Raw genomic sequence first — 26,535 nt, forward strand, 5'->3', positions numbered from 1 at the left:
AGTTGAGGATGGCAGTAAGAGATGAAATTTCCAGTTTCTGTCACTAATTGTTTTTGTTTGTTTGTTTTGGTTTTGTTTTGTTTGTCAAGATTATTTTTAAAGTTTTAAGGCATATTAAAAATGCATATTGAGGTGGGGTCGTGTCCAGTCAGTATCTGAACAGAGTATCTCCAAAACCTCTTGGATGGTGCAGGAAGTGGGCAGTGATTCGAGGCATCTGTTTCTTTTATGGGCCAATATGACCAAGCATGGTATGAAGGGAAGAACTTTAATGCTAATGGAGAAAGCTTTCAGATAAGATGTAAACCAGAGTTGGTGGATGTTTTCTCTGTGCCTCAGCCTTCTGGCCACTTTCCAGCTCCTCTCTGCCTACCTACACTTTCAGCTGCCTGGGATAAACTTACTTTCCTGCCCCAAACTGTAAATAGCATTCTTGCTCACTACTGAAAGAGCAGCTGCATGTTAGTGGTGGTGAAGAGAGCTTCTACCTCTCAAAGATTGTTATTAGACTTAGTTAATTAAAATCTATAAACACTTTAAGCCCAAGAACATCTCTTAAGACACAAAGATGCTGGGAAGAGGATGAAGTGAACAGTCTGAGTGACAGCCACTGGAAGCATTTTGTTAACGAGATATGTTTTTTTTTCTCCTTCACCGTGTGCCTTGAGTACATGGTACAAAGTGGCTACAAATTGTTATAGAAATTCATGCCTAGTTTGCACTGGCCAACGTGATGGCTTCAGGTCAGGCTAACTAGAATCAGCCCTCTGTAACAGGCAGTGGCTGTCAGACTGCCCTTTCCAACAGGCAGTCCAGCAGGACTGCAACCATTTCCTTCTCCCTCACCAGAATTCACCCAGGCACAATGGCCCTTCTCCTCCCTCTCTCCTGTTCTACTCTCTGATGTAGGAAATGTAAGTGAGCACCACTCGTTGCCTGACACCTCTTCACTCTCTACTCAGTAGCAAAATACTAAGGATTAGCCCTTGCAGCCTTTCACAGAAAAAGGGTCCATAGGAATAGAAATAATTACAATAGTAATGGTTATCACTTCTCTTTGCAGATTTTTATTAATATATTCCTCTCATATTCACACAGCTGGAGTCAGTCCCTTCAGCATTGTTTGGCATCTGAATTCTGGTGCCCTACCTATTAAACTAGAGAGAATCTGGAGCCACAAACTCAGACTTAAAGCATGTTGAAACCTGCAAGAGGGCCACATCTAAATCTGTATGCAGATGCTGTTTTGGACCCTATTTCTAAACCAAATCTTGCCTGCAGCCCTAGAAAATCTCAGACTCTATTTCAATTTTGGTCCATTCTAGTTTAAATTAGAGGCTTAATCTTAGATTTCCCACATTTCTCTCTCCTTATCAAGTGCAAAATACTGTAAGAAGAGAAGAAAAACTCCCAGAAACCTTTCTCTTTCCACATATCAGGAACAGACAAATCATAAACAGGTTCTTTGAACGCTTAAGTATATGATTATATATTTCACTGTCGACCAAAACCACAAGATGAAATAAATATTATGGTGAAAATACTGCCTGTAATCAGAGGACTTGGTTGTCACATTTGGTGAGACATAATTTAACTTTTACTTGGTGTTAGTGAATCATTTCACTTTGCCATTCAAATTAGTGTGTTTCCCTTAGAAATCCACAGAGACTACCCTTAATATTAAATCCCAGGTAAAGAAGGCTATCTTTTCTGGATGTCATAAGCTTCCAATAATATATAGAATGTCCTCTGAGCTCCATTGGTTTCCGTTTCCCAAATCTGAAAAATTCTCAGAAAAAATATACCTAATTGATTACATCCCAGTGAATCTATGTTGACTTAACACTAGCAAAATATCTGGTTCATCTGTTTTCTTTTGTTTCATGACCTTCCGATCTTTGTGAAAGTAATTCTCTTTGTCTGGGTTATTTGTCCCCTAGCCAGAAGGTGCTGCCTTATAAAGAGGGTGGTGGTTTTACATCAAACTCCGTGCTGGGTGATTTCTTTCTTTGTCTGCAGCCATAACATCTTCTTGTTCACAAGGAAATATTAAGAAGGAAGGAAGGAAGGAAGGAAGGAAGGAAGGAAGGAAGGAAGGAAGGAAGGAAGGGAGGAAGGGAGGAAGGGAGGAAGGGAGGAAGGGAGGAAGGGAGGAAGGGAGGAAGGGAGGAAGGGAGGAAGGGAGGAAGGGAGGAAGGGAGGAAGGGAGGAAGGGAGGAAGGGAGGAAGGGAGGAAGGGAGGAAGGGAGGAAGGGAGGAAGGAAGGAAGGAAGGAAGGAAGGAAGGAAGGAAGGAAGGAAGGAAGGAAGGAAGGAAGGAGAAGAAAAAAAAAAAAAACATAAAAGGTATTATGGATTATGTGATGCATTTCCTGTAACATTTAATAATCACAGTAAAACACTGACAAATATTGCTATCTACTTACAAATCTCTGTTTTCTGTAGAAATTACAGCCTACTGTTTAAGTCACCTGAATAACCTGCTTTATGCATCTAAACAATGTAATAAAACAACTCATCCTGACAAGATGAATATCCTCTAGTGAACTTAAGGTCCAGATTCTGCTCCAAGTTTCCCTAATATCAGTCTTGAATAATGCACCCTTATTTACAAATGGCATAAAACAAGGTACAAACCATTCTCCTAAACTGACTAAACCTAGCTGTTCAAAAATGCCCTCACAATGTGCCACACTTCCCAGGTTTTGTCTCAGGGGCTGTCTCCCCATATTCACTGCCAGCGGGATGACTTGCCTTTCCAAAGCACAACACACCATCATCCCCTCCCATCTACAACCAGAAAACATCAATGTAGCAATCACAGCAATTGTTTTCCTGGAAAAAAAGAGCATTTGGGAAGTATTTAATGTATTTTTAACCGTCTTCCAGTGCAGTTTAGCAGCTGGAAGTCAGGTGCAGAGCCAGAGCAAAGGGTTTATCCTGTGTTACTGCACTTCATGTCTTTTTCTACTGACTTAGTGTAGGAAATGTCACTCTCATGAATGCCAGGTTATCCTCTCACAAGCAGAAGGCATAGGACAGTGTCCAGCACAATAAGCTCTGATCCTTGTCCTTATTCTTGACCCATGGTTTAAACAGGACTAATTGCATGTTCGTTGCTTTAAGAACCACAGAGAAATGGAAGCTGACATGTACACGACAAGCCTGTTTTGGGTAGGTATTGGTTAAGTCCATGTTCCTTTCAGCTGGGGAGGATGTTTGAATTATTGAATTACCTGATTGGAAAAAAAAGGCATAAAAAAAAAAAAAAAAAAAAAAAAAAAAAGGAAAGAAAAAAAGTTACATTTCCTTTCCTCTGCTTCTTTTAGAAACAAAACAAAACAAGGAAACCTGAACATCTGATGATCTACAGATTTCTTTTTATAAAACAAATAATAAAAAATGAAGCTTTTTAGCTTTGTGAAGATGATTACCAAGAAACTCCAACAATGCTGAGCAGTTATGTATTTGTTGGAAACCTGCATTCCTATTATAAAGCTCTTCCTACAGAAGCCTTTAAAATAAAATTATTTTTGAAGCCCAGCCTAAAAACCTCAAAACCACATCAGAGTTCAAGTGCACGGTATGATTCCCATAGGGAAAAGGGATTCATTTATAGATGCTGGGTGATTTTTGTGACAGTAGGAAAGACATTTATTTTCATAGAAGAAGAGAGGTCCAGTTCTAAAGTATGGCCTGTTTGTACCTGGCTGTGGCTTACTCATTCAAAAAAAGTATTGATCTTCATGGAGATTAAGTCAAACATTATTTTTGTTTTCACAACTTCATGTATTCTCAGCAGTCTCGGCTCTGTTCTGAATTGTTCAGCGCTGTGTCCTGGTGGTGGGCTTGCTGGGGTGGGGGCCACTTGTCTTCCGTGCACTGTTCCCTGCACCACGGCAGAGTGGCTGCAGTGGGAAGGGTTTTACAGCCTCCCATGTGACCAAGCTTGATCAAAACTTCCTCTTGATTTCAGTATGGGAGCCTGAACAATGAATTTGAACCAGTGCAAGAGAAAGTGGAACAGTTTTAAGATCGCACTTCAGTTTCCCTTTCACATATCGCAATAACAAATAATGGCAAGCTGCCCATTTGGAAAGGTGGCACATTAATATATTTTGAATATCTAAGAGCCTTGTTGCTATTGATATTATTATTATTAAATTTGCTTTTATGATTTTTGTTAACTCAGTGACCATTTCCAAAGATGACTTTGATTCCTTTAATAGTTATTAAAAAAAAAAATATCTAATATTTAGCAGCTCCCCAGTTCTTCCCAAATATGCATATGAAACTACAGAGTGTTTCTAAATATCCTGAGAATTCTCTAAATAGGTTTTGTAAAATTCCAGTAACCTTTCACTAACCACCCAGCCCTTATTATCTAAAGAGGCTTCCAGGGAGGTGTTTGTAGGTAATTACCCAATAATTAATCATAGGATTAACATAAAAGGCAAAATACAATAAATAATCAAGTTCTTACATACACAAGTCTCTGTGAGGTATGTTACCAATATTCATAGAGGGGCCACTCTCAGAAACACAATTTCATCCACCCAATTAGCAGGTTTTGCTGCATTATAAATCTGTCACTGCTTTCTTTGCACCAAACAGCTGCTTATGCAGAGAACTATGTGAAACTGTATTAAAAAACACAGGCCTGTATGAAGGAGGCTTAAAATAAATTCCCAATTAAGCTGCATTAGATCTACTTCATTGGGAAGGCTGTGGCCGAGAAGCAGTTAAAATTATTAGGAAGGGAATTCCATCATGCTATTAATGTCCTCCAATTCAGCTGTGACTGTGTTCTGTTCACTTGGTTTTCCTCTTCAAGTGCTGTTCTGTTTTTAAAGCTGCTTTGAAGGAATGCTCTCCGGTGGACTGCCGCCTGTCACTGCTCCCTGTCATGTGTCCGATAATTAAAATCTGACTGATTTACTGACTGGCATCAACCATCACAGCTCAAGAGTTAGAAGATGTTCATCCTTCCCAAGGCTAAATTTACTTGGTGAAACGGGGCTGCTTGCTTCCAGCCTGAGCTGTCATTCAGCTGCCGTGGAAACCATAAAGATAGCTAACAGAGCTCCAGCCAGCAGTCTTTAGTTTATTTTATTCTAATATTTATTGCCACCCAGAAAATGAACATAATACAGACGAGTTAGTGGGAGCACTGCACTAGTGATTTGTGAGGCTGGTGTGGAGTGAGAGCAAAACAGTCCTGCAATATTAAAATAAAATAGAACAGCGGTGTTTCCTAAAAGTATGGCTGGGCTGTAGATGTGTTTATTTTAACCCTAATGGGGCACAATTTATTATTACATTTTAAGTAGATGCACTCTTGAAGAAGGGTGGGTGTTCCGCCCCCCCTTTTTTCCTAAGTGCACACTGCTCAGGAAGTGGGGAAAAAAAGGAAGGAAAGGAAAGGACTATCGTGTCATCCTGTGTGAGTGATCTAACAGTATCAATGGAGCCTCCAAGATCTACTGAAAGCAGCAACTTCAATAGCTCAGGGTCATGATATCAGTACTTGTGATGGAACAAGCTATTTACAAAAGATTTAAACTCAGGAAGACACCTCCTCCAGGCTCTTTGGCTTATTCTCCTTACCCTTTAGGGTCACATCCTGCTCATCTGACTCCTTCTAGCTTCTGTTATCTCAGGTTGGGTGTGACAGTTGCCAGCAATCTTTAGCTCTGACCCTCTACTACACAGCATCACCCCAACTCAAGAGCACAGCAGAGCAGCACTGTTTCCCAGTTCCCAACATTTTTTTTCAGGGCACAGCTCTCATTTTTTTTCTGTTCCCTCAGCTACAGTATTTGTCATTTTCTTCACATAAATAAAGCAAACCTTAAATATATACTGTCTGGTAAGAAACTCAAATACCTAGCATGAACAAGATTAATCACAGATAATATTTACTGTACTAAACAAAACAATTATAACATCATATATACTCAGTTGAACAAACACCATGACAGTTCTTTTTGAAAACACAGTAAAAATCAAATGAAAATCCATATCAGAATAAAGGAACTTATCCTCAATTTGGATTCCTCCTAAGCCATTTCTGAGAACAAAATTCAGAGGCAGACATCTACTGAAGCCACCAAGGCCTGATTTACCACTGTCTTTCTGCTATAGGAATACAGCCAGAGGGACGAGCAGTGCACCAGCAGCAAAGGCAAGTACAATTACAAGGAGACATCAAGGGATAGACAGGTTTGCTCACTTAGCTCTACAGCTCTTTATTTTATTAATTTTGTTTTGATTTGTTTTTGTTTCCCTGCAATTATCATAAGTACATGAGGAGACAAGTCTTGAGCATGCACTGGCACAACCCCTGTTTTGGGAAATGTGGACCTTGGTGTGGCTTTTAGAAGGCCCATAGCATGCCTAGAAGAGTAAATAGGAGTCTTGTCTATAAAAGTGTTAACAAGCTAAGGGCTCAACCCTGCAAATCATTCTTTCCACGAGTCTTAGACATGCAAAAAGTCCTACTGACCATATATCTGACCATGTATTTAAGACATGCAAATAAGTGTTTGCAGGGTCAGATTGGCAAAACTAGGCCCCAAAACAGATCCATAAGCTCCTTCAAATAATCTGAATAAAACAGTATATAAAATAATATGTATAATTGTAAACTGTAAATGGTAAATGTAAAATAATATGTATAATAATGTATAAAACAATACACTTAATTGTACTGTATCCCATTCAGATGTACTAGATAAAGGAAACTATTACTGAAGAAGATAATAGTGGAATGTTTTCTGTGAGACCACACAGGATGATTTTTGTGCATAATCAAAGACACTCCTTTGTTGGGGTGCAGCTGGGGAAGAAGAATCTAAGTGTCTAGTACCTGTCTCTGCAGTGCAGCCACAGCACAAACACAAATTTATACTAACCAACTGAGCACTGGAATATCCCTGGCTACCAAACAGGGTGTTCTGTGATCAACCACAGATCTGATGTGCTGTAACAGACTGTAAAGGAAACTCAAAATTATCCATAACCAACAACTTCATCATTCACTCTCAAAAGTATTTCATCTTCCCTTGTCTCCTTGTCTTCAAGAATTTCTATCAACTTGGTATTTCTTTATCAGAACTTATTTTTTACAGGTCATCAATTTGATTTCTCAGTGTCTTAGTGCTTGGTAGTCTCATTTGGAACAGCAATCATTATTCTTTATTTATCTTTAGCACCTTGTATTCAATTTTCATGCAGCAGTTTACAGCACAGAGAAAGAAAAAAGGAAAATAAAATAAAATAAAATAAAACATTCTGGCAAATGAAAGTTTAGCAGCAAGTACTGTGAATCTTTTTTTTTTTAAACAATATGTTATTAAAGAAAGAGATGTATTTTAAAAACAAACTCAACAAGCCACAAAAATAACAAAACTGACAAAACTGTAGGAACAATTTTAACAGTAATGTAGGAGCAATTTTAACAGTAAAACTGTCTGCCATTGGAGCACCCTCAGGACCAAATTTTTTCCTGGTTAGTTCAGACATCACTGCAGGCTGAACATATGCTGTGGTTAGATCACTCTTATTTTAGCAAGTATAACTATAAGTGATGGTATTTACACGTAAACAACTGTACCTATTCCAGCTACAGTAGTGGTCCTTATGACCTGTTGTGGTAGTAAGTTTCAGAGACTGGGGACATGCTGGGTGAAGAAAGATATCATTTCATTTGTTCTAAATGTACCTGCTATTAATTTTAGTCAACAACAAGTTGTTGCTATATTAGGACTTAACATGAAAAGGAAGAACTGATTGGTTTTCACTACATCCTCACAACATTAAATACCTCAGTCAAGTTTCTTTGCATTTTTCTTCTTTCCAAATGCTCTTTTTCCTGAAATCACTAATACAGGAGGAAAAAAAATGTTTTCTAGTATGATTGATGCTGAGCAAAACTTTCAGTTCAATACTAGACAAAGATCACCTGGTTTTGATATAATGCCTCTTCCCCTCTTTCGCTCCCTCACCCCCCTTTCTCTGGGGAAGCAATTCAACCAGCCCAGCTCCCTCACCCCATGTTCCTGAAACACCACCTCTGTGCTCAATTGATTCCAGGAGCTGCTGCTCTCTACCTTTTCACCTCTAAGTATCCTCTGAAAAGGAAAGGCTTTTTCACTCTCCCTTCCAAAATGTTTGGCAAGTCAGATGACCCCATTCAAACCTTCAATGTCACTTTGATAGCAGGGGATGACAGAGTTTTTTAGCACAAACAAAATGTGATGCTCTTCCAGTCAATAGCATCCTTCAAGGGAGCTTTTTTCTCCTGAGCTTATTAGAAAACAGGACAAGAAAAGTGTTTTCACCTCTGCTTTGATCTAAAGGCCAGCTAAGCTTTAGTGTAAACAAAGTTGGGCAATTACTTGGACATTATGGGTGGAGAGCAAGAAGACATCGCCCTGGCAAACTAGGGCATCCCTTTGCTCCCAGCCTAACCTCTAGCAGTCACCAGCACAGTCACTGCCCCTGGAAAGTCCCCTCTGGCATCAGGGACTGGAGACGTCTAGGGCCTAGATGCAGATACCAGGATGTGCTGATGGTCAGAGCTCAAGAAGACCAGAGCAAGCAAATCCCATCACTTCATTAAGCCAAATATTTGAGGTTTTTCAAATCATTTTGAAATCTCTAAGATTTTTCACAAGCTTTGAAATCGGGGTGATCGAGCTGTAGAAGATGGTGAGTGTGGCACAGCAATTTCCTTCACGCCCTAAAACCACAGGAATGCGAAGAGGAAAATCTTGCTTGGTGCCATGTCACTGATAGCCCACAGCATGCTCTTCTCCTGGCTGCTGCCATCCGGTCTCGTTCCACACACCTGTGGTCACAACAACGCACGGCACAGATTGTGAGTGTACTGAGGGATACGATGCTTCATACTGTGTCTTAATCTCTCTCCTTTACTGTCATAGAAAATTAATTTAATTAGAAACTGTGACAAAGTATTACTTTCAAATATTTCAAAAGATTTAAAATATTCAAATATTCCAAAAGATTTCAAATTAAATAAGAGTCAGTATTGTAAGGAAAGATTTTCAAAGTTATTTAAATGCTTGATTTGAGCAAAGTGCCTAAACAGTTTTCAGATGTGGCCCATAATGTGGTTCACCCCAAAGGATATAAGCAGGGTATTGAAGATTATTCATATATAGGAAATATTCAATTCATCATCCAAATGCACCTACTTCTGCAGTGAAATATAGCAAATACTTAACAGCACCCGGAAATTCGATACGCACTGAAGGTGGGGTGTGGAGAAAAAAAACAGTATCCAGATGAAATTGCAGATGTCAGGAATGGAATTCACCGACTGGGAGGAGACGAGAAAAAAGAGAGATTACTATTTTTATGTAAAATAAATCAGCCTGCTAATCGGGCTGGGATTTTGCTGCTGGGAGTTAAGGAGGGCAAAAGGAGAACCGTAATTTTTAGAGCTGCTACTTCAAACTACAGCCCCTGTTGCTTCAACACTGCTTTGATGTGGCATCAGAGAGGGAGCATCTTGAAGTGCTGTAATGTCAAGGCTCAAACAGGCATATTTTAAAGATACGGGAAGTAAATTAAGCCAATTAAACCATCTCAATGCTTTGACTTTTTTAGTGTGCTTGCTTACCAAGCAGATTTTTCTCAGCTTTCACAGTGATGATCATTACCTACATTTTAGGAGGTAACTATTTCCCAGCCTTGTAGCCTCACACTTCAAACTTTGGGTCACCTCTTTGTTTTTTAGCACCGAGTTTACATGTATAACATGGTGTTCAACAGTCTTCACATCCTGCTTGGGACCTCCTGCATTAGGGGAAAACCAGGGCAATGCAAAAAGCTGTTAAAATCCCTGCCAGGCTGCCCTGCTGGGATCTGTGGCCCAATAAGCAGAACCACCTGGAGCCCCTGCAGCTGCCAGGGTGCCTGCACTTCCTGGGCCAGGATGTGGTACCCAGCACTCCAGTGCCCTGCAACAGCTCAATGACATGCTTGGTGCTCCCTGTCAAGGTTTTCCAGCTCTCCCAGCAGCCCTGTGTGTGACAGAGGTGTGACAGCCCCAGGAGCCCCTTATCCCCAGGATGGGGCCACCCTAGTCTGGCTGTTTGCAAACTCCCCCCCCGCCTTCCCTCCAGATTTGAACACACTGGCCAATTTGCACCCAGGAGACCAAAATTATGCCTATGATCTGACATTCCTACATATTTATTTTAAAATACAAGTCCACTCATGGTGGAGAAACTGGTCTGAAGCAAAGACTTATTAGGTACCAGCTATATTGGGAAGCAGTCCCAGAATGAGGTGGAAGCAAACTGAAAGATTTGAACTTTCATCTTTCCCTGGGAAGGGATAAGCTTGTCCCCTCACATCACACCAGATAGGATAAACCCAAGTAAAACAAACAAACAAACAAACAGACAAAAAATGCAAGGCCTTTAGAAGTTTTCAGCATTGTTAAAAGATGCCTCAAGTCTGGTAAAGAGTCTTATTGCTTTTAACCTTATTTTTCTTTTTCATTTTCCCACCTTCTCTCAACACTTGTTGAGCTCTCACATGTGATCCTTTAGTGCCGACTTGAAGCTGAGCATCACACGCATCAAGATCTTCACTAAAAGCCATTGTAGGTCACCACACAACTCATTAAATAAAGGGACATACTCTGCATGAAAATTAAGAGATTAAATTATAGAACAAAGCAGAGGGAGAAGTAAAATTTAAGGTCCCCTTGCATTTTCAGGCAAGTAATCTGTCAAGTGGAGGAGCTATTCCACCAACTGAAGCTTGTGAAGAGCCTGACATAGCCATAACCGTGAATATCTCAAATCATTATGTCATATGAGGTTACTGTGAAGTTGAAATTGTACTGGCAGTGGAGTCCTCTATTGTCATTATTCAGATAGAAAGATGAGGAAAGAAAGAGAGGCATAGAAGGTGATCAGCACAAGTTTAAATGTGTTCTGTTAATTGTGAATAGCAGATGGTATGGTATAACACGTGTATCATGAGCACCAATAAAATATACATCCCAGGGCATTATGGGGCTATTCATGTATACATTATATTTCATATTGACAATACCTTAAATAAAAAAATATAAAATATAAAATAAAATTTAAAAAAAAAAAAGGATTTTAAAATGGCATAGTGGGAAATTCAGAGGAAGACTTGCACAAAATTATTATTCAATTAGGATTTAAGTACACTGCTGAATTCACCTGTTTATCTAGGCTTCGCTTTTTGACTGTCAAGTCCCTTGGATACCTAAAAGCTCTGTGTGTGTGTGTGTGTGCGCGCGCATACACTGAAGATGGTCTAACTATAGAGAAAAATACACAAGTTTATATGTGTGTGCATGTATGCATATACATAATACAGGGGCTACAGTACCACATTCATGTTTCCATCCACTGTTCAGTGAAATCACTGTTCCACAGGGGACTACCTTAAACCCAGTTTTCCAAAACCCTAAGTTACTGCAAAGATGAGTGCTGACATTCAAACAATGGCTGCATACACCCTACAAGCCAGGCAGGCAAAAGCCAGTGCCTCTCTAAATTTTATAAAGCCGAATTTGCCCATTGCTGTGCCCACGCTAGCAGATGAAACTCACAGTATGTTCGCTTGGACAATGAATGCACCGTAATAAATCCTGCTGCAATTCTGGCTTACTGCTGAACACGACTGTTTGTGTCTGTCCATGGAGATCATTCCTAGCTCCCCACAGCAATGAACCTGGAGGTTGCATGCACCAGGCTCTGAGTCCAGAGCGAAAGACCCTCGTGCACTGGGCTTTGCATTGGTTGGCATTACAGCCTCTGCATCTCTTTCGGATCTAGCTCTTAGCAACACAGATAGAGCTTTCTTCATGTAAATGGTGCTCTTCTCATGTGATTACAATTGTTGGAGGGAGATTATAAATAAGTACGAATCAGTCATCACATTCATAAAACTAAAAGAGGTCTCACACAAAGATTGTCTTCCAGGACTACAGGCAGGAAAGGGAAGCCTGTTACATGTCCATGTTGAGTCCATGGACTCATGTAACACGTCCATTACAAGTCCACGTTGAAGATTTCTGTAACTTCACCTCCCTCAGATCTGCTCTTAACATTATCCACCCAACTCTGAGCTGGCCAGATGTTTTGAGACAGTAAGTTTTGGAGCTAATTATAAGTCTGAACTACGGTTAGTCTGCGCAAGAATTGGATCGGTAGCCAGAGAGTTGTCACAGTTCTGCACAAATTGTGATTTATCCCGTAGTGCCAGAGTTACTATGTGGCTGCCACATGTCATTGTATGAGGTGACATGTCACATCATTGTCATGGTGACATGTCACCACGTTACCATGCAGCTATCAGGGACATAGAGTTAAAAGCCCTCACTACAACTGTTTCCACTTAGGTATTTAGTTTCTTAAGGATTACAGTCTGTGATTTAGAAATTCCTATCAATGATAATGTCAGCTCTACAGAAATTAAGCTACTTTTAGACAAGGATTTTGAAACAAATTTAATAACACAGAATAGTGCCTATTTCTCAAAAAGGGATTACATCCATCAGGGAAATGACACAAAAGACAAGGTGGAGACAAGGGAGGGTTCCTTGTATTGTTTTCCAGAGATCTCACAAGAAAAAAAAAAAAAAAAGAAAAAAAAAATGTAGATGTGAATAAAAACAATTCTTAAAACATAAAATTATTCAACTGCAGAAATGTGTTTCTGAGTTTTGCAGGGAACCTCAAAAAGAGGTATAGTCCCACTCAACTACATCAGCATGCACGGCCCAAAATACCAAAAACTTCTATAGCTAATGGACTGTAAGCATACATGGCTATTCCACCATCTCTAGGAGTTACCACAAAGTGGCTGGTAAACTCAAACACACGGTTGTTTCAGGACTACTGGAAATCTTGCCTGAATGTTTCATGCAAAACCTGCCTGAGATTTGTCTCCACAAAGATTTCATAGACAGCGTCATAGCTGTGTATTGTCTTGCTGTTAATAAAATAAAATAAAATAAAATAAAATAAAATAAAATAAAATAAAATAAAATAAAATAAAATAAAATAAAATAAAATAAAATAAATAAAGTAAAATAAAATAAAAACTAATTAAAAAAAAATTTTTTGCAAATTTTTGAAAAGCCAAGGAAGAGGACATTTTTCCTAATGGAGAAATTATGAAGAAATAAGGAAATTGAACCTGTGGGGAAATTAAAACAAGAGAGGAGAACATGTATATGCTCACATGTATGTACATATATGCTTCTGTGTGTGTGCTTATATATATGCATATATTTCCATATTTGACAACATAAATAGTTATGATTATCTGGTAGTTTTCCTGCTCCTGAGGAGGGACTTGGCTAAGGAAGCACAGGCTAAGCAGAAGGCAAAGAGGAGGTACCTTGTTCTCCTGGAACTGAATTCATGTGGAATTCTCTCTCTCAAAGGAGAAAGAAGAATTGCTGGTTTTATTCAAAATAATTCAGCTTGCTAATCAAAGTGGGATTTTGCTTCTGGGGATTGGGAAAGAAAAGGGAAAAAAAGAGAATATTGAGAGCTGTCATTTTAATGAACAGCCTTTGGTGGGATTGCACAAGGTAAAAGTCAGCATAAAATTTAGCCCAGATGTTCAGCTGGAACAGGAAGTTTTGTCTTAATGTCATGCTTTTCACGTTTGCATTCTGAAATCAAAGCATAATTCATATAAAAAGATTGTATAAATGTTTGCAGTTCTTTAATAGAATTGTAAACAACCTACGAAAAGCTAAATTTACCTTAGTATCTCCTAACATTGCTCCCTAAACTGAGCTCATCCTTTGTAAATTTTCCCTGCCAGACTGTATACAACTCCACACTACACTGCAGTATTTTACCTCCATGCACAGATGAAGTCTGAAATTTTTTGTACACAAAAATGAGCATTTTGGCATGAACAATGTGATCAAGACAGTTTCCATCCTCATCACTGAATCTTGGTGGTTTTCTTGAACTTAGATATAACAGTTCCCCACACACAGGATATTGTGTGTGATACAAGCAGTTTTAACTTGAAAGCTCACTCCCACCAAATGTCTGCATTTTTGTGTGAGCCAAGAAAGACCTAAACTCAGCTATAACATATTTCTGAGAAAAAGCCTTTGCCGTTATTCTCAGGCACAATTTGTTTCTTAACCAATGATGCTATTTTATCAAAACTCACACTAGTCTTCCTAAAAGCATTTAAAAATGAAATGAAATGAAATGAAATGAAATGAAATGAAATAAAATAAAATAAAATAAAATAAAATAAAATAAAATAAAATAAAATAAAATAAAATAAAATAAAATAAAATAAAATAAAATAAATAAACAAGAAAAAAGCATTTCTGTTCCATAGTTTAATTCTTAATCATCTAATCAAACTTGATAAATTTTCAACTCTCTCTCTCCTAAAATTAATTCTTGGCAGCCTTCAGTGAAATTTAAAAAAAAAAAAACTGTTTATGTAGAAGTTCAAAGCAGCAATTTATGTTTCTGATAATTCTAAATTAATTTATAATCTATGAAGCATAAAGAAACTATGCTTGAGATGCAGTCCACATCCAACCATATGGCTTAAGGAGACAAGTCTCTGTGATGTGTGGCTACAGATCTTTCTGTCCCTGGCATACACACCTGAAGTTCATGCCCTCTAATGTAATTGGACAGTTTTGTTTGTGAAAATGGCCTGTTCTGCCAAATGCTGAAATCCTTGCTTTGACAGATATATCACTTTTCCAATGTGAGTGTATTTTGAAGAGAGCTGACACACGATCAAGTTCTCCTTAATATCCTTCAACAAACCTGACAGTTGTCCAGCAGGGTCTTGTGCAGCATCCAACTGTCAGCTTCTGAGAAGGCATTGTGGGAGAGCTGACTGAGGAAAACGGCACTAAACAGGAAAGAAGTGATTTATGCCTCTCTGTGTACTCAGCTTAGTATCAAAACCAAGTACCTCAGCTCATATGTATTTTAGTGGGCCTACATGGACAGGCTCCCTAGGTTCTGGTAGCACAGGAGAACAATCTATTTATATTTAATTTTTTGTTTCTACTTCAAGGATTTATTGTATGGATCATTATATAGCACCCCAAATCTCACATGCCCAGGTTTGAGTATTTATTTGAAAACAAAATGTTAGAGTAATGAAGACTAAATGTCCTCATTAAAATCATTTCCAGATCTGAGCTGCCTTATAAATACCACTAACTGCACGTATTTTTAACTCTTTGGGGTGCTTCAGTTTCATACAGTTGTTAGAAGGGTCTTTCATTTATATGACAACAGTTCTCATGTAGACAGAAAAATGCAGATGTATTTTGCTGTTTACCCATGCCATGACTGAGAAAGTCTGTGTTACAGTAGGAATCTGACAACGTAAGCTTAGAATATCTGGCCTCTCTTTTTAGGACAGACTTTACCCTTGTCACCTTAAAATTCCCATTTCTGCGGGAAGGTAGAGTCTGATTGCAGTCACTTTGTGCTACTTACTGCAACAAGAAGGAATTGAACTGGACCTAGATAATAGTGGTAACCCCATCATCCCCACCATGAAAACAGCCTTTGTACCCTCAGACTGCAGCTGTTCTCTTTGTCTGAAAACTCCCTCAGCCCCTCTTCTGGTATGTGTTGCTGAAACACTGAAACATTTCTTAATGCTCCAGTCCCTGCAGTGAACCTCTTTGATCCGCAGCCACATGCCAAAATTGTCCACCCTGCCCATGCTGGGGTTCTCTGTGAGCCCATCTACATGTCTTGGTTGTAGCCACACGAGCCTGCAGCCAGCTCTGTGGCTGCACACGTGAAGAGCCCAGAGCAAGTATCTACAACCTGAAGCGGCTGGAAACTGGAGTAAGCAGTGATGCTGTAAATCAAATTCACCCTAATGCTTAGCCTTGTATTGACAAAAATCATGCATGTGAGCAGTGCTGAAGATGTGTGAGCCCTGAGCTTCTACACAGAATTGAAAGAAAAATCCTTTTAGAGAGAAAGACAAGTGTTATTGAAGCAGTTGTAGAGGAGTTGGTCTGAACTGGAGTGCTGGTGAATGACTGTGTTCTCTCTGTTATTCCAGTGCCCCTTTAAATACAGTGTGGAGGTGACTGCCTACTTAGCCTACAGTGAAGGCCACGCTTGTCTGTGGTGAAGTCCCATAATCTTAGTTTATTGCATTGCATGTATTGTATTTGCTCAAGCTGTTGCCTGAGGGGGTGTTTGAGGGAAATGTATAGCTTTTTTCTCCCCCCCTTCTCTCGCAGACTGTTTAGGCTGACATTTATCAATAAATTGCACATATTGTTATACATTTTCCTGTTGGAGCAGCGCTACAAGATTATGTGATGAGCACATTTTATCAATCTTGCAACACTTTTTTTTTTTTCCTCGCAAAGAATTTTGCTTCAGAAGTGACTGGAATGTCACAGCTCCAGCATGACCTGATTGCTAAGTCAAACCAGAGACTGATGGTTTTCACTGCAGCCCTTGTTTCAGGAAACATTTTTGGGGAAGGCTGTTTCTGGCTGCTCTCCCTATCCCAGGTCTGTGGACAGTAGGACTGTGGTAGAAATGCAACATGGCCCTCTGCTCCCCACAAAGCCCATAAATCTCCCACAATCAGGCAATTTCTACATTCTGCTGTTCTGTATGTTACATTTTTCCCCCATGGGCTAAGCTGCTACAAGCCACTGCCTGACCTCCTGTTATTTTGTTTGTTTTATTTTTCCAAGGTAGCAGCATAATGACCCTACAATCAAGATCATGTCAGTTAATCTGCCTTTCAGATCAGCACAACTCTTCCTCATGCGTTACATTTAAATTTTCTTTAAAAAATGCGTTTGCTTGAAAGACAAATCATTTGTCTTCAAATTTCAGCTGTCAAAATCTAAACAGGTTATTTCCACAGTATATTTTTAATCTTGCTCTGAAGTTTGTTTCTTTTGTTTTACTCTCCTCATTAGTAGCACCCACATATCTGGATTATTTCAAAATGTCACTATTTTGGACAACGCTGCAGCAGAAGAATCTGAGTTCAAATTATTTAAAACAGCAGCAGGAATTTATCCTCATGCCTGCTGCAAAATACGTGTGGCCACCCCCTGTGCATGACCAGCATTCTTTGAGGTCCCTTGGTTAAAATAAAAATGGGAAAATTGGGGGAAAACTTAGTGTGACCATTTAGCACACTTGAAATAGAACTTGGGAAAGCTGCTGAACACCACCAAATTTAGCACTTCTGTGCACATATTCTGCTACAAGACTTGTTTAATCCTAAAATGCAGTTGGCATCATAAGTAAGCTCCACTCATTTTGGAAGGAGGTAGAACAATATCAGAAGAGGCTGGACCCCACCATAGCATGCAAAGGCAATACCAAAATGATTGAATTCACCCATCTGGAAGGAGTTCACACCTGATAGCCCATGCATGGTGGCAGCCTTGTTTAAGCCTTCTTTGGGGGTCAAGTTCCTGTGCCCAGCCCGTTGCTCTGTACATCTCCCATCAAGCCCTGGTGGCTACTTGCTGTGGACTGGGGTGCGAAGTGCCTGTGGAGCAGGGCGGGCAGCCTGCACCAGCCCCGGGGGTGGGTACCCATGAGAGCACGCTTCCTGCACCACAGGACTGCGATTTACTCCACAAGCAAGCCAAAGCATCCTGTGGACAGAGCAAAAATTACCCTGGAATCCCTCATGGGGACAATGGCACTGTGTCTGCTGTTCCTTCAAGGATGGTAATGTGGGGAGAAAAAATTAAGGGGCACACCACATCTGTGGGTGGCAGGAATTATGATTACTGTGCAGACAGACTGGCTCTTACTGCTCCAGAGCTGGCAGGGAATCTTTGCCAGAACAATCTAACTATTGCTGTGCTGCTGCCTCTAGCTTTAACCCAGAAGTACACAGTCACTGAAATGATGAAGAATTATCCAGTAAACTGTTTTAACTTCAAGACTTAATGAAGAAATTCAGTCAGTTTCAACTAAACTTTTTTCTTTGGTTCACACTGACTAGCAGACACTACTCTGAAATAAAGAAGAATACTGTAGTAAAAAGAAACAATGAAAGAACTCATTGGTTATGCAAATTTACTGCTGTAATTGTTTCATTATTAAAAATGTTTTGGTAAGAACAGTTTGTTGAATCAAGATTGATCGCAATAAAAAGTAAATCCAAGAAATAATCTAAAAAGATGTTGAATTCTTTTACAGAAGAATTAAAATAAATAAGGAGTGTATTTTATGAAACATGCTGATTCTTTGTTCATCTTTTGATGGTTAGACAGTCATCAGTGAAAGATTTGTCAGAAGCAACCATCTCAGTTTCTGGTCTTTGAGTTATGTGCTTACTGAAGTCTTTGCATTTGTTAAGCATTTATGATCACTTCAGAATTAACAGCTTCCCGTGAATATCAGATTTATGGGCAGTCTGTTAAATATTTGCATCAGATCTGCTTACCTGAACTAATCAATCTGAAATATATATATATATATATATACATGTTTTTCTCAAATGCCAAGGGTTATGTCATGTCACTTTGCCAGTGTGAAAGAAAACATATTGTTATCAAAGAGAAATTTGCTAACAATCTGGAGGACGCATGATACATGGAAGTATTTGTATTATTGATTATCCACTGCAACTTGTTTTTCACATTCTTAATTATTGGCTGATACATCGTAGTGGTGCATGGAAGAATTAAAACAAGTCTAAGCTATAGTTCTGAATAGGACATTGAAATTCAAAAAGCAAAATCTCCCAAATATCCAGAAGACTGAAATAGTCTAATAGATACACAATATATTGGGTGAAATATGCTCTGCCCTGCAAATAGTAGAAAGGTGTTACATGCATTTAGTAGACATACTCTCCCCTTCCTCTGCTGCAGCATTTTAGAAGCATTAGTCAACTTAGCCCCACAACAAGGGACTAAATGGAAGAGGACAGGAAGAGGAAAAGACTAGAAAGGAGGAAAGAATACAGAGAAATTATAAAGGGGTACAGCACAGAAGATAGCTGACTGGATAAAAATGGACAAAGAGAAAACCTCATGTGAAAGAACTGAAACGTTGTAAATAACTTCTCCAAAGTAAATATACATGTATATATTTGAAACTTTCTGAACTGAGTCTTCCTTTTTCCAACACTAACTTTTTCAGCCTAGCTCTCCTCAGTATCTCCAAGCTAATTCTGTTGGCCAGCATTTCCACTGAACACTACAACATAGGGCATTAGTTTTATTTCTCCCCAGGTCTACCCTTGCTTTCCATTTTCTCCCAAAAGTCATGCAACAGCTGCCCGTACTGCTTCCTCGATTCTTACACATATTTTTCTCTAGCAGCTTATGGCACTGATGATTCACAGCACAACCACAGATTGGAAAGATCCAGTCCCCAGTGTATTACTATGTCTACTCTAAAATCCTTAGTCATGTAAACGCTGTTCCAAAAGGCCAGCAGGGCACTACTTTCTACTGTTATATGTTATATTTTATTTGTGATCTGATCAGGTTGTCCCAGGCTGCATCATTCCAGAAACAGTTACTGCTTCCTCACATCATCCTTTTCCAATACTCTTGGAAACAACAGTTCAAATTGATACAATTGTACCCCATCCCACTATTTTAAAGTACCCATATAAATGTTCCTTGCCAAACATACTCAGACTTTATATACAACCATCAGTATATAACACATGCACTTAATCAATATATAAATTGGACATTTTATTGGAACGTCTCACAGTGAACTGGTTTAGCGGTTTAGCTGAATGGTCGTGACTACCATGTAACTGGGATGGCATTTGTGCAAAGGGAAAAAAAAAAAAAAAAAAAAAAAAAAAAAAAAGCCCTACACTCATATAACCAGTGCCACGAGGTTAACTAGTACTACAATTGCACCCACTTGCTTTTTAATGTGGAAATGACTAAATAAAACATTAAAAAAGAGGAAATATGCATGAAAGTTCATGAATGGCCATTTTATTAATTTTGCCATTTGTTTCATCTTTGTAAGATAATAAAAGACACATAGATCAGCAAACCTATGATGTGATAACCATACTTGAAGCTTTCACATCCCCCGTCTCTGAAGCAGCGATAGCCGCCTCCTTTCTTTGCTTCAGTTTACAGATGCTCAAAAGTTTTGAAAATCATTTTGGACCACAGAAAATTCAGGAATCCAGAACAGAACTGTTAAAATCTTAGGCCTTATTTATCTGATTATGAATCCAAAGCAAGTAATTAACTTTCTAAAAACTAGAGTTGCCATAGATGGCAAACAGCACACATACAGATTAAATCTCTTAAAAATAAAACCTGAATACCTAGGGGAAGTAACACCATTTGTCAATTCTAAGGCTACACATTTTTCTGGAACATGTTTTAGCCACATGAATTTTGTTCCTACCACTACAATCTCTGCAGATATACACACCAGCAGTTCCTGCATATACTTTGCAAGAGAGGAGGAAAAAAATCTTCACTAATAGTCCACATCATTTCATAAGAAATTCTCTAAGCAAACCTATTTTCAGACTTTTAACCCAAATGAAAAATTCAAAGTTTTAATAATTTTTATAAGCTTCTGATAGGCATTCAAATTTGAGGTGTTTATCCAAATACCCTCAAGCTTCAGAGAATCCCTTATCACTGCTTCACTTCCTAATAGCTGTCATTCCAATAAATATCATAGCAATTAAAATCACTATCAATCAAAAATATTGCTTTCTTACAGGCCTGTCTTGAATTTTTTTTTCTTGAACAGCTCTTGAATTTTGTAGCAACATATCTGACTGCCTTTATTTTCATTTAACTTTTACCTTTAATGTCTTTGCTGTTTCAACCAAAATATTTATAGCATTTTTTTTCCTTTGCACACTTAATATTATTGTCTCTGCTTCCTGACATATTTTGCTCTTCTTCCCATGAGGAGGGAAGGTAAAACCAGTGAAACTAGTCCTGGGAGACAAACAAATTTTTCATGAGTGTTCACAATCTTATCAAGAGAACAAAGACACACCTTCCTACCATGAAGATGCAAAAATACTTCCATGGGCGATGCTGAACATTTCAACAAACCTGGACAAATACCCTAAGAACAATCTTTCCTTTCTCTGTAGTGTCATTTTACAGACTAAAATTGCCTCGTTTTCTGACACGACATCTCAAGACCTCTGTTTAGTGCTTCCTTTTGGTGCCATTTGATTTCTTTGCGGGTGAAAAAGGTTAAATAGGCTACACAGGAGCTTGCCAGTACTCATGACATGAAACTGTGATGGCCTGGCAAAGAGATTTAGTTGGAGGACTAGAAAGAAAATCTTAGATGTAAGAGAGGTTATGAGAGAATAAGCATCAGAAATTCAATGTGGCTTTTAAGTGGAGCTATAGTGAGGAGAAACAACAACAGAAAAAGATTCTTCTTACTAAAATGAGGAAAACTAAAAATTCTGCTCATGCTGCATTTAGTTTGAAAGGTGGATATCCACAAGGAATTATCACATAGCCAGCTGCTTTCTTGGAGGAAGAGGAGACAGGACAGGAAAAGAGAAGCAGGTGTGCAAGAAGTTGAGATGAACCTGAATGGACTTTGGAGGAACATTCTCCCATATTGCATTTTCTTTGCTGCCACCAGAAAGAAGACCGGAGGAAAGATTTCTGAAACGTGCTTCAGGGATGTGCCCATCTTCTTTAGCATTCAGTTCTCTCCCGGAAGTTACGCTTTTTTTTCTCTCCCTTCCTGCAGTTTCCAGTGTAGCCAAATAAATCCACTCCTAAATCAGTCCTATTTTTTTTTTTAATTTAATTTAATTTAACTTAATTTTATTTTATTTTATTTTATTTTATTTTATTTTATTTTATTTTATTTTATTTTATTTTATTTTATTTTATTTTATTTTATTTTATGACTTACTGTTGTAGGAATGAGCCCAACTGTTAATGGAGCCCAGTTATCTGATCTATTCCAAGTCCTATGGGGTGTATTTTCAACACAAAAAGGAGGACTAAGGAGAATCTCCATCCTTTACTGGATGCGGGGGGAAACTTAGTTACAAGAGATGAGGAAAAGGCGGAGGTGCTCAATGCCTTCTTTGCCTCAGTCTTTAGCGGCAATACCGGTTGTTCTCTCGATACTCAGTACCCTGAGCTGGTGGAAGGGGATGGGGAGCAGGATGTGGCCCTCACTATCCATGAAGAACTGGTTGGTGACCTGCTACGGCACTTAGATGTGCACAAGTCGATGGGGCCGCATGGGATCCACCCAAGGGTACTGAGAGAACTGGCAGAGGAGCTGGCCAAGCCACTGTCCATCATTTATCAGCAGTCCTGGCTATCGGGGGAGGTCCCAGTTGACTGGCGGCTAGCAAACGTGACGCCTATCTACAAGAAGGGCCGGAGGGCAGACCCGGGAAACTACAGGCCTGTCAGTTTGACCTCAGTGCCAGGGAAGCTCATGGAGCAGATCCTCCTGAGAGTCATCACGCAGCACTTGCAGGGGAAGCAGGCGATCAGGCCCAGTCAGCATGGGTTTATGAAAGGCAGGTCCTGCTTGATGAACCTGATCTCCTTCTATGACAAATTGACGCGCTGGGTGGATGAGGGAAAGGCTGTGGATGTGGTCTACCTTGACTTCAGCAAGGCTTTTGACACCGTCTCCCACAGCATTCTCCTCAAGAAACTGGCTGCTCTTGGCTTGGACTGGCGCACGCTTCGTTGGGTTAGAAACTGGCTGGATAGCCGGGCCCAAAGAGTCGTGGTAGATGGAGCCAAGTCCAGTTGGAGGCCAGTCACTAGTGGCGTTCCCCAGGGCTCGGTGCTGGGGCCGGTCCTCTTTAATATCTTCATCGATGATCTGGACGAGGGCATCGAGTGCACCCTCAGTAAGTTTGCAGATGACACCAAGTTAGGTGCGTGTGTCGATCTGCTTGAGGGTAGGAAAGCTCTGCAGGAGGATCTGGATAGGCTGCACCGATGGGCTGAGGTAAACTGCATGAAGTTCAACAAGGCCAAGTGCCGGGTCCTGCACCTGGGGCGCAATAACCCCAAGCAGAGCTACAGGCTGGGAGAGGAATGGTTGGAGAGCTGCCAGGCAGAGAAGGACCTGGGAGTGATGGTGGATAGTCGGCTGAATATGAGCCAGCAGTGTGCTCAGGTGGCCAAGAAGGCCAACGGCATCCTGGCTTGTATCAGAAACAGTGTGACCAGCAGGGCTAGGGAAGTGATCGTCCCCCTGTACTCAGCTCTGGTGAGGCCGCACCTCGAGTACTGTGTTCAGTTTGGGGCCCCTCGCTACAAGAAGGACATGGAGGTGCTTGAGCGGGTGCAGAGAAGGGCAACGAAGCTGGTGAGGGGCCTGGAGAACAAGTCCTACGAGGAGCGGCTGAGGGAGCTGGGCTTGTTCAGCCTGGAGAAGAGGAGGCTCAGGGGCAACCTTATTGCTCTCTACAGATACCTTAAAGGAGGCTGTAGCGAGGTGGGGGTTGGCCTGTTCTCCCACGTGCCTGGTGACAGGACGAGGGGGAATGGGCTTAAGTTGAGCCAGGGGAGATTTAGGTTAGATGTTAGGAAGAACTTCTTTACTGAAAGGGTTGTGAGGCATTGGAACAGGCTGCCCAGGGAAGTGGTGGAGTCACCATCCCTGGAAGTCTTCAAAAGACGTTTAGATGTAGAGCTTAGGGATATGGTTTAGTGGGGACTGCTAGCGTTAGGTCAGAGGTTGGACTCGATGATCTTGAGGTCTCTTCCAACCTAGAAATTCTGTGATTCTGTGATACTGTGATTCTGTGATCCGTAAAAACAAGCATTGAGGGCTGCCTAGACAGATGACACTTAAAGGTTAAGGAGGTTGGATGCTGTTTAGAGGACAAACTGTCATTCCATTATTTTCAAACTCAAGCCAATATTTTGCAATGCAAATGCAACAGTTTTCTGTATATTTGGTTTATTCTGTTTTATGTTTTGGCCATTCCACACTCTCCAGAACACTATTAAGATTAGGAACATTGCATGCAGTGGTTTAAAGAATATGAAAAGAGATAATGTCTGGTGTATGAGTGAGCTTCTACAGATTGGAACCTTGAGTCATTTTAACCTTGAATTCTTCCTAAAGATGTCAGATAGATATTTTTGGTAAACTTATATGTCTTGGTAGCTCATAATATGTTCACTACACAAGACCTAATTCCCAGGTAATTTGACTGATTAAATATCCAGAGATACGCGTGTGTATGTGTTTCAAAACATGGTATAAATTTAAAATAAAGGAGCCAGACAGATGCTATTTGGTTGATCCAAGTATATTAGTCATACAGTTATTATATACATAAATCTGTTGCTCTGGATTGATGTCCAGTACTATTTATTTTGTCAGTAAAACAAAAGGTGGTAGTAAATGTTGTATATTGCAGCTTCTGTAACAGTGGATGAGTTACCAGTACAAGATGCAGCAAACTGCAGAGTACAAACTCAGTTCAGCAGTCATATCAGGCAGATTTAAAGCCAACCTTTTGAAATAGGAGATCTTTCCATTCCCCACTATATCTAGACCTCACAAAGTGTTGCTAATATATTTCATGAAATAGACCAACATTCACAACTATCAACTCAACACAAGGATGACAGAACAGGTCTGGTGCTGCTGGAAGACAGGACCTTCTTGTCAGAGGGCTATTGCTAGGTAGGCACATACTTATCTTGCTATATCTATACTTTGAATTCTATGTAGTACATTATATTTTTTTTTTAGCACAAAATGTTGACCTTTCCTTTTGATCACAGTTGGTCAACCTAATTTTAATTATTTCCCAGACTATTTCTCTGGATCAACTTTTTTCATTAAACTAGATTCCCCTTTCGCTAATTTATTCATTCTCTGTCAAAAATAAAAGTTCTAATCCCTTAATGTAATTAAAATGTTCTTGACTGAGATCATTAAATCATGGAGAGATTCAAAATTTACTGTATCCACAATGGTAGTGATTTAGTAACAGAAAATCAACTTATGTCATAGTAGTTTGTTAGAACATTTGTTTACTCTTCAGCCAAGGCATGCTAATTACAATAAGAGGTCTTCACAAGCAATCCAGTTAGCAAATATGATTGGTTAATAGATAAGGAATGATTCATGATTAAAAGCATACAAAACCTACATCTGCAGAAAAAGGTCATTAGACCTGGGGCCATGTCACAAAGTGTCAAAAATTAGGTCGTCAGATGTACTTGGGATGCTGTGTGGATGGGGAATCAGACATATTTCTATTGTATGTGCAAGCAGAAGCTCACATGTACATTTGCCTCACTAGAATCGTAGTGGCAGTGGCGTTTGTTGCCACAAACATCAGTCATCTCTCATCCATGTAAATGTAGGATTTCCTTTTCTTAAAAAAATGAGGCCCTCACAAAATCAGCAATCTTAGGAAGGGAATGCAAAAAAAAAAAAAAAAAAAAAAAAAAAAAGATCAACCTGCCGCCCTGAAACAATTTGAGCTTTTAAGGTATTATTTATTACTACGTAAGAAGGACTACAAAGCTAAAAAAAGCATATCCATTTGTTGTATATGGACATGACCTAAAATCAGGAATGACTCTTCTCCAGTGTAGGCATTAAGAACATGGTTTTAGGAGTAATGCTTTCCATAAGAACACAAGTTCTCCCTGTCAATGAGTCTTTATCAGAGAATTTTACATGCTAAGCTTGTACACAAGTTGGGGAAAGCTTAAACAAATAGGGTATCAAGGTAGATGGTAGCTCATTTTTAACTGATTTGTGCAGATATGGGAAATCTATTTGTTAATTAATAAACAGAGAAAGTCCATTAAGTATTGTGTTCTATTTTTGTTAACTGGGAAATCATTGCTTTTCTTGACACAAGGTTATTTTAACTTTGGGGATTTTGAACTAAGAAAGGATTTTGTTAACTTTTTCCTCAGTCATTGGGGATATTTGATTTTATGTTTTAATTAAAAAAAAAAAAAGCATTGCTTTAAGCAGGGCTTCTGTACGCAAACAGCTCTTGAGTAAATACATTACACTGTAGTAGGAAAATGAATCCTATTATAAAATGTCTCTTGTTTTCTCACCTTGTTTTGCATTTTTCTCAGATGCTTTTTGAACCTGTCATTTAAGTTTCAGAACTTCATTCCCCTCATCCTGCTCACTTAATCTGCATCTCATATAGCTGATTTCCTTTCCTCTTTCCAATGAGACCCTATCATACTTAAGTCTGGTACTCTCTTTTTTCCCGGGTCAGCCTAAATGGATGTCTAGTCATATTTCCTCCCAACCTCTTCCCTCTTCTCAGTATGCTTTCAGCCATCCCTCAGCAATAACCCCTACGATCTCCTTGCAATTGGCACAGTCCCTAGCTGGCAGCTCTCCCTGGGCACTGACCCCCTGCAGGCACCTTGGTCAGGGGATGCTACACCTGGGAAATCTCAAGGGCCTGGGTATAAACCTGAGTCAGAATTCACTAGCCTCCAACCTCAGTTTACATTGTTAATGTGAATGGA

This window comes from Netta rufina, assembly GCF_964035555.1.
Source record: "Netta rufina genome assembly, chromosome: 13".
NCBI classification, from domain to species: domain Eukaryota; kingdom Metazoa; phylum Chordata; class Aves; order Anseriformes; family Anatidae; genus Netta; species Netta rufina.